The following is an 8,888-nucleotide window of genomic DNA, read 5'->3' as shown; positions in this document are numbered from 1 at the left end:
ACACACAAAAAGTCAGGAGTTCAAATAAGTTTTAAAAAATGAAATCCCTTTGTAACATACGAGTTTCCGTATGAAATCCTGATACTTTGAAAGAGATTGTCCGTTTTGTACACGAAGTGCATCCAGTTTTTGCCGTAAGCCTCTCAACTTTCTTGCACATGCTATGTGGATGAAAAGATGATACCATGCCAACTTTCAAACTTTTCAGAGTTCATTTGAAATGCTTTTTCAATTTTAGGGTCTTATAGCTCAAAATAATTAGTAAATGCATGGAAAATAACAAATGAAGTCAGAAAGGATTGAAAATTGATGATGTGGCTTTGAATGGTGCATTTTGAACACACAAAAAGTCAGGAGTTCAAATAAGCTTTAAAAAATGAAATCCCTTTGTAACATACGAGTTTCCGTATGAAATCCTGATACTTTGAAAGAGATTGTCCGTTTTGTACACGAAGTGCATCCAGTTTTTGTCGTAACCCTCTCAACTTTCTTGCACATGCTATGTGGATGAAATGATGATACCATGCCAACTTTCAACCTTTTCAGAGTTCATTTGAAATGCTTTTCAATTTTAGGGTCTTATAGCTCAAAATAATTAGTAAATGCATGAAAAATAACAAATGAAGTCAGAAAGGATTGAAAATTGATGATGTGGCTTTGAATGGTGCATTTTGAACACACAAAAAGTCAGGAGTTCAAATAAGTTTAAAAAAATGAAAACCCTTTGTAACAGACGAGTTTCCGTATGAAATCCTGATACTTTGAAAGATATTGTCCGTTTTGTACACGAAGTGCATCCAGTTTTTGCCGTAAACCTCTCAACTTTCTTGCACATGCTATGTGGATGAAATGATGATACCATGCCAACTTTCAACCTTTTCAGAGTTCATTTGAAATGCTTTTCAATTTTAGGGTCTTATAGCTCAAAATAATTAGTAAATGCATGAAAAATAACAAATGAAGTCAGAAAGGATTGAAAATTGATGATGTGGCTTTGAATGGTGCATTTTGAACACACAAAAAGTCAGGAGTTCAAATAAGTTTTAAAAAAATGAAATCCCTTTGTAACAGACGAGTTTCCGTATGAAATCCTGATACTTTGAAAGAGATTGTCTGTTTTGTACACGAAGTGCATCCAGTTTTTGCCGTAACCCTCTCAACTTTTTTGCACATGCTATGTGGATGAAATGGTGATACCATGCCAACTTTCAACCTTTTCAGAGTTCATTTGAAATGCTTTTCAAATTTAGGGTCTTATAGCTCAAAATAATCAGTAAATGCATGAAAAATAACAAATAAAATAAATAAGTAATTAGAAACAAAATAATATAAACTTTATTAAAATGTATAAGTAGAAACAAAATAAAATAAACTTTAATAAAATTTATGAAACTAAAATTAACAAAGTATTTTCTGTTCAAAACATTATAAGAAACTTCTAGTATTATTGAAACTAAAATTATATAAAATTGATGCAACTAAAATTATCGAAGTATTTTCTGTTCAAAATCATTAAAAGCAAAAAGAATTTTCATAAAGAACTTTTTTGTTAGAAAATTTAATAGCAAAAAGAATTATCATAAAGTAAAATAAATAAGTAATTAGAAACAAAATAAAATAAAATAAATAAGTTTTTTGTTGTAAGTAGAAACAAAACAAAATAAATAAAGCAAAAAATAAAACAAAAAAACAGGCAAAAAATAAAAAATATGCCACCTACTAGGCCACCACGGCCTGAATACGATTAGAAACCTATCGATGGGCCAGGATTCAGGCCCGCAGAAGGCCCAGTAAGCCCATCAGGCATAGCAGTGACAATTAAGCCCGTAAGCCTGCAATGGAGAGGAGCTCGAGAGGGGTGCGGCAGTGGGGCTTATAAACCACTGCGCGCCCCTCTCAACTAGCAAGGTGGGACTAAACTTTCGACGCGGCGGCAGCAGCACAAGGCCTTTGGTCCCGGTTGGTGGCACCAACCGAGACTAAAGGTGTGCATTGTACCGGTTCGTGGCACTAACCGGTACCAATGCCCCCCTTTAGTCCTGGTTGGTGCCACCAACCGGGACCAAAGGCCGCCGCTTCCCGCCCTTTGGGCTGCTGAAAAGAGGCCTTTGGTCCCGGTTGGTGGCACCAACCGGGACTAAAGGTCGCATTCGTCCCGGTTGCTGTCACGAATGCTTCGTCTATATAACTAGCACTTGTGAAATTTTTCATTCAGTTCGTCTTCCCCGCCCCGACGACGCCACCAGGCTGCCCCTCTGCGCCTCGTCGTCGCCGTCGTCGCCCCTGCCTCCGACGCCGTCCCGCGTCGCCCGGACGCCGTCCCGCGCCACCCAGACGCCGTCGCCGCCCCGCGCCCCCTGCCTCTGTTGGAAATATGCCCTAGAGGCAATAATAAATAGGTTATTATTATATTTCCTTGTTCATGATAATCGTTTATTATCCATGCTAGAATTGTATTGATAGGAAACTCAGATACATGTGTGGATACATAGACAACACCATGTCCCTAGTAAGCCTCTAGTTGACTAGCTCGTTGATCAATGGATGGTTACGGTTTCCTGACCATGGACATTGGATGTCGTTGATAACGGGATCACATCATTAGGAGAATGATGTGATGGACAAGACCCAATCCTTAGGGTAGCACAAGATCGTGTAGTTCGTTTGCTCAGAGCTTTTCTAATGTCAAGTATCATTTCCTTAGGCCATGAGATTGTGCAACTCCCGGATACCGTAGGAATGCTTTGGGTGTGCCAAACGTCACAACGTAACTGGGTGGCTATAAAGGTGCACTACGGGTATCTCCGAAAGTGTCTGTTGGGTTGGCACGAATCGAGACTGGGATTTGTCACTCTGTGTAAACGGAGAGGTATCTCTGGGCCCACTCGGTAGGACATCATCATAATGTGCACAATGTGACCAAGGAGTTGATCATGGGATGATGTGAGTTACGGAACGAGTAAAGAGACTTGCCGGTAACGAGATTGAACAAGGTATAGGGATACCGACGATCGAATCTCGGGCAAGTAACATACCGGTAGACAAAGGGAATTGTATACGGGATTGATTGAATCCCCGACATCGTGGTTCATCCGATGAGATCATCGTGGAACATGTGGGAGCCAACATGGGTATCCAGATCCCGCTGTTGGTTATTGACCGGAGAACGTCTCGGTCATGTCTGCATGGTTCCCGAACCCGTAGGGTCTACACACTTAAGGTTCGATGACGCTAGGGTTATAGGGAAAGTATGTACGTGGTTACCGAATGTTGTTCGGAGTCCCGGATGAGATCCCGGACGTCACGAGGAGTTCCGGAATGGTCCTGAGGTAAAGATTTATATATGGGAAGTCCTGTTTTGGTCACCGGAAAAGTTTCGGGTGATATCGGTAATGTACCGGGACCACCGGGAGGGTCCCGGGGGTCCACCAAGTGTGGCCACCAGCCCCAGAAGGCTGCGTGGGCCAAGTATGGGAGGGGACCAGCCCCAGGTGGGCTGGTGCGCCCCCCCACCAAGGCCCAAGGCGCATGGGAGAGTGGGAGGGGGCAAACCCTAGGTCCAGATGGGCCTTAAGGCCCACCCTAGTGGCGCCCCCCTCTCCTCCCCTTGGCCGCCCCCCTAGATGGGATCTAGGGCTAGCCACCAGCCCTTGGGGGTGGAAACCCTAGAGGGGGCGCAAGCCCTTCCCCCCTATATATAGTTGAGGTTTGGGGCTGCCCAAGACACGAGAACGTCTCTCTTTCGGCGCAGCCCTACCCCTCTCCCTCTTCCTCCTCTCCCGCGGTGCTTGGCGAAGCCCTACGGGATTGCCACGCTCCTCCACCACCACCACGCCGTCGTGCTGCTGCTGGATGGAGTCTTCCCCAACCTCTCCCTCTCTCCTTGCTGGATCAAGGCGTGGGAGACGTCACCGGGCTGCACGTGTGTTGAACGCGGAGGCACCGTTCTTCCGTGCTTAGATCGGAATCAACCGCGATCTGAATCGCTACGAGTATGACTCCTTCATCCGCGTTCTTGCAACGCTTCCGCATCGCGATCTACAATGGTATGTAGATACACTCCCCTTCCCCTCGTTGCTAGATTACTCCATAGATTGATCTTAGTGATGCGTAGAAAATTTTGAATTTCTGCTACGTTACCCAACAGCCTCCTCGTCGCCTGTCGCTGCGCCCCTCACCTCCGCCCCCTGCCTCCTCGTCGCCCGTTGCCGCGCCCCTCACCGTCGCCGTAGCCGCCCCTGCCTCCTCGTCGCCCGTGGCCGCGCCCCTCACCGTCGCCCCCGTGCCCTGCCTCCTTGTCGATCGCCGCCCCCTTAGTGAGCTCATATGAATTTTCCTAACTTAGATGTTCATAGATTTTTTTGTTCATATATTTATTTGTTCATAGATTTTTTTTGTTAGAATATGCAAATGTTAGAATTTTTTCTGTTCATAGATTTTTTTGTGATATTATTGTTGAATATGCAAATGTTTGTGTTTTCATATAGTTTTTCATAGAATTTTTATTATTTTTTCTGTTGTAATTTTGTTCATAGATTTTGATGATTTTTTTCTGTTGTAATTTTGTTCATAGAATAAGAAGAGAAAGTGTTTAATAGAATTAGTTAGAAAAATAATAGAACTAGTTAAACTAGTTTGTTTTTAGTAAGTACTACTTTATTCTATTTATAGTAAGTGCTTAGTAGTTGAACTAGTTGATTTAATAAAACTAGTTTATTTTACTATAGAAGTAGTTTATTTTTAGCAAGAAAATTAATAGAACTAGTTTATTTTTTTAGTTAAAGCAATTATTCCCGCATCGACGTCGGCGATGCCAATCCCGCATCCTCGTCGTCGACTCGGCGGAGGAGGCCGGCTTGATCAGAGGGGCCATGTCCGGGACTGGGCTCCGCCGGGCTGGTTTTGGGAGGTGCTACCTTCCGGGGGGCGTAGGTTGGTGAGGAGCCAGCCCGTCATTGACCCGATCCTTGTTTGGTGGCGGTCGCGTGGGCCAGTGATGGTGCCGAGGCTTCCGGACACCGCGGAGGTGGTACGTCACCGTGTCAGCGAGGAGGACGAGCACGTCCGTCGCTACATGGTTGCGTTGGAGTGCAGGTTCGACAATACGTGGCAGGTTCTTCAGGGATCCCACTGGAGCTATGATCCTGTGATGGTTCCTTCTCTTTGGGTATCCACCGCCCGCGCCGATACCCGTCGGGCGTTACGGTTCTAGCTGTACTAGCGATGCTATATGTATGATAGAGGTGTATTAGTGATAATATTCGACGATGTACAGACGCATGGAGATGATGTAGTTTTGCTTATAATTGAATGCATCCTAATTTGAATACTACTTTATTTTGTGATTTGATTTTGCTTATTGAATGCTCAAATTGGAAAACTACTCCTACTTTGAATGCTAAAATTGGAGAGCACTATGCAAGGCGTATGCATATGATTAGTTGATAGCTTATAGGATTTTTGTTTTCGCAGAAATCTAGGAGCCCCCCTCCATCATCCCCGCCGTCGTCCCCGTCACCGACCCCCTCCGACCTCGAGGTGAGACCAGCCACGAACCGGTTTTAGAAAGATAATTAAACGACATTTCGGGTTGACTTTAAGTCTATTGAGTCTCCACCATATATGAGAGGACGAAGAATCCCGACTGTTGTCGTGGGGGTAGCTTCTCCTTCGTTCCCGTGTGCTAGACAATTTGGTGTAATGCACTCGGGAACGAAAGGAAGGAGCTACCATCACCGACGGTCGCAAATGTCTGAGAGGAATCAGTGAGGGAGAGTTCCACCATATATATATGAGAGGACGAAGAATCCCGACTGTTGTCGTGGGGGTCGCTTCTCCTTCATTCCCGTGTGCTAGACATTTTGGTGTAATGCACTCGGGGATGAAAGGAGGAGCGACCATCACCAACGGTCGAATGTATACACCACGTGAGCTGAGAGTTTTCAAGAAAGACTCGACAAACCGATAGTCAACCCGTGATGAATAATAATGATCTAACTTAGGTTTTTTAGTACATATATTTAATTGTAGACGTTTAATATTTGAATTATGAACATAGGAAATGTCGTACTCGGACGATGAAAGTCTCCTGGGGGAGTGCGACTGGTGCCACGACGACCGAGGTCTGTGCGACAGGCCTCACCCGGACGAAGATCGGCGCTTCAGTATTAAGCTGGAGGAGACCTTCGATGTTGAAATGGTACGCAACGACGACAAGTGTTATTTTTTCGTAATTAAGCACGACTTCAACTATTTCAACGTGTACTTTCATCTTTTATAATTCGACTAGCTTATCCCATGCCATGCAAGACGCTACGTCTTGGAGAGGATGGGTTTTGAAGACCATGAAAGTATGGAAACAAAGAAAATTCACCTAAGGACCCATCATGATATAGATTTTGAAGTAAATCTGTATAATTCTGAGAGCGTAACCCATTTTGGTTGCAAAAATTGGGAAGCATTTTGCAAGATGTATGGTTTTGATGAGGGTATGCTTGTCACCATGGATCTTGGTGATCCTGACATCGAGCAAGACAATATGGACATTTGGGTCCTTATTGATACGCCTCCAATTCTACCGCTATGTGAGTTTCTCAAACATAGTTATTAGCTAATTTATATTGTTCATTTCAAAATAGTTGACAGCTTATTTTCATTGACAACTTATTTTGATTGTTCAAACAATGTGCGGAACATGGTAGACAGAACCTACTACACCGATGGCTCTGAGTTAACTTATAAGGAGAAAACTCATCTGGTCAGATTTTGTACTGATCTTGAGAATTACAATATCTATTGTAAAACTCCTCCACATTATGGTCAATACGTGCCACTGGTGCACGTGTTGAACTACGGTAACTACTATGGAGATACCCTGGTAAGATTTCTTACTATTACGACATCCGTGCATCTTTTGCATACTTCTAAAACTAGTACATCATTGCTAACTATGGAGTTATTACTATGTTTTTCAACAGATAATCCCAGAGGATTGTGTGCCTCATTTGATGTATCAGAATGGCAGCCTTGATGTTTTGAACATACAACCAGGTCATCCTACGAATCTCAACTGTCCATACCGGATTTCTAAAAGAAGTGGAGACATGAAAATCAAAGAATGGAAAAAATGTATGGACAGTCGCAAGTAGGTTCTTGGAAGCAAAAGGAAGCGAAGCGCAAAAATTGGAGACAGGATGATCTCCATTCTCCATAATGGAGAGTCGGGGTCTATATTGTTTTATGCTATTTTATCTTAAAGAGGGTATTTAGGTCCTACCTAATACTGATGATCATGTGCTAAGAACAATTAAGTAGGGTTGGTTCGATGGCTATGAGGACGATGATCGTATGACTTGTTATTAATAACGAGTAGAAGTTGTATGATGATGATTAGTAGGACTTGTTATTATGATGATGCATGATGCGGGCATGAAGAGTTATTATACATGGATTGGAATGAAGTGAAGGCAACAAGCATGTGGTGCATGTCGAAAGTAGTACTAAGCCAAACTTGATCAAGTTAGGATTAATATTACTTTCGACATGCACCACATGTTGCCTTCACTTTAATCTAAGCCATGTTTAGGCATAGCAGTAGCGTTGGTAAATCAAGCACGGAAATAAGAGAGGACAGTTCTCTCTGTTAGCTAGCTTACACACCCTAAATTACCCCCTAAACCCTCCCCCCTTTCAAAAAAAACCCCCAGCCGCTGAAATGCTGACGCGTGGATGCCTTTTGGTCCCGGTTGGTGTCACCAACCGGGACCAAAGGCCCTCCTGCCTGGGCTGGCCGCAGTGGCCACGTGGAGGCCCATCTATCCCGGTTCGTGTAAGAACCGGGACTAAAGGGCTAGGGCATTAGTAACGACCCTTTAGTCCCGGTTCAACAACCGGGACAAAAGGCCCTTACCAACCGGGACAAATGACCCTTTTTCTACTAGTGTAGTCGGCCCCAAGGAGGAGATGACCGTCCACATTGCGCTCCGCCACGCCCACGAGTAGAATGCCTGACAGCGACGCCTCGAGTCCCAAGAGCCGGTGCGTATCCGATGTCCTACTCTACCTCGTCAGCGACCTAAGAAACACTTCGAGGACGCAGCCGGCCGCCGGACATTGACACGACGCACACGGACGAGCTCCGCTTAGATTAGGTTTCACGTTGCATGTACTTGTATGGATTTGAGGTTTCTTAATTGAGGTATCTGGTTGTGGGAGAGATTATTTGAGACGTGACCGGTCACTTTTCGCGGACGCGGGCATTTGAGGGGTCATATTTGTTGTATCTGGCTGTAGATGCCGTAACAGCACACGCTTCAATCTGAAGAACATTTCCCTGATTTTGGAAGTCCCATTCTTATGTAAAGCTATTATAAGACAGGTACATACTTGTGTATTTTTTTGGGGATGAAAAGATCATATCCACTATAAAAGTTCACTGCAAGTACAAAGCATCTCAAACATAATAAAAATTTCAAGACCACCAAACGACCACTATTGCCGTCAGAACGAGTCACCACCGTGCCACTTGTCGCCACTCCTCTACGGTGCCGGCTTGACCTCTGGTTAGATGCTTAGGAGGACAGTGGCATCCTCGGCCCACCAGGATTCAAGTCCTAGACTTGACACTGGTGCTTGCATTTTTTCTGAACTTATTCCAGGCCTTCCGGAAATGTGCATTCAGTGGGAGGAGACGTCCCCGTCGACGAGACTTCATCAATCTCAAGATGATGTGCCAGTCCAGTCTCCCTAAGGTGCTCATATGGGTAGGCGGGCATATGGATTCTCCATGTTTCTTAGGTCGGTTAGGATTCCTGTAAATCATAGACCCCCCGACACCCTTTATAAGCAAGGGGAGGGCTAGTCCATAAACATCTTACAATCTATCACTC

The sequence above is a fragment of the Triticum aestivum genome, chromosome 4D (genome assembly GCF_018294505.1).
Source record: "Triticum aestivum cultivar Chinese Spring chromosome 4D, IWGSC CS RefSeq v2.1, whole genome shotgun sequence".
Taxonomy (NCBI): Eukaryota; Viridiplantae; Streptophyta; class Magnoliopsida; order Poales; family Poaceae; genus Triticum; species Triticum aestivum.
This window is presented reverse-complemented; position numbering follows the sequence as displayed.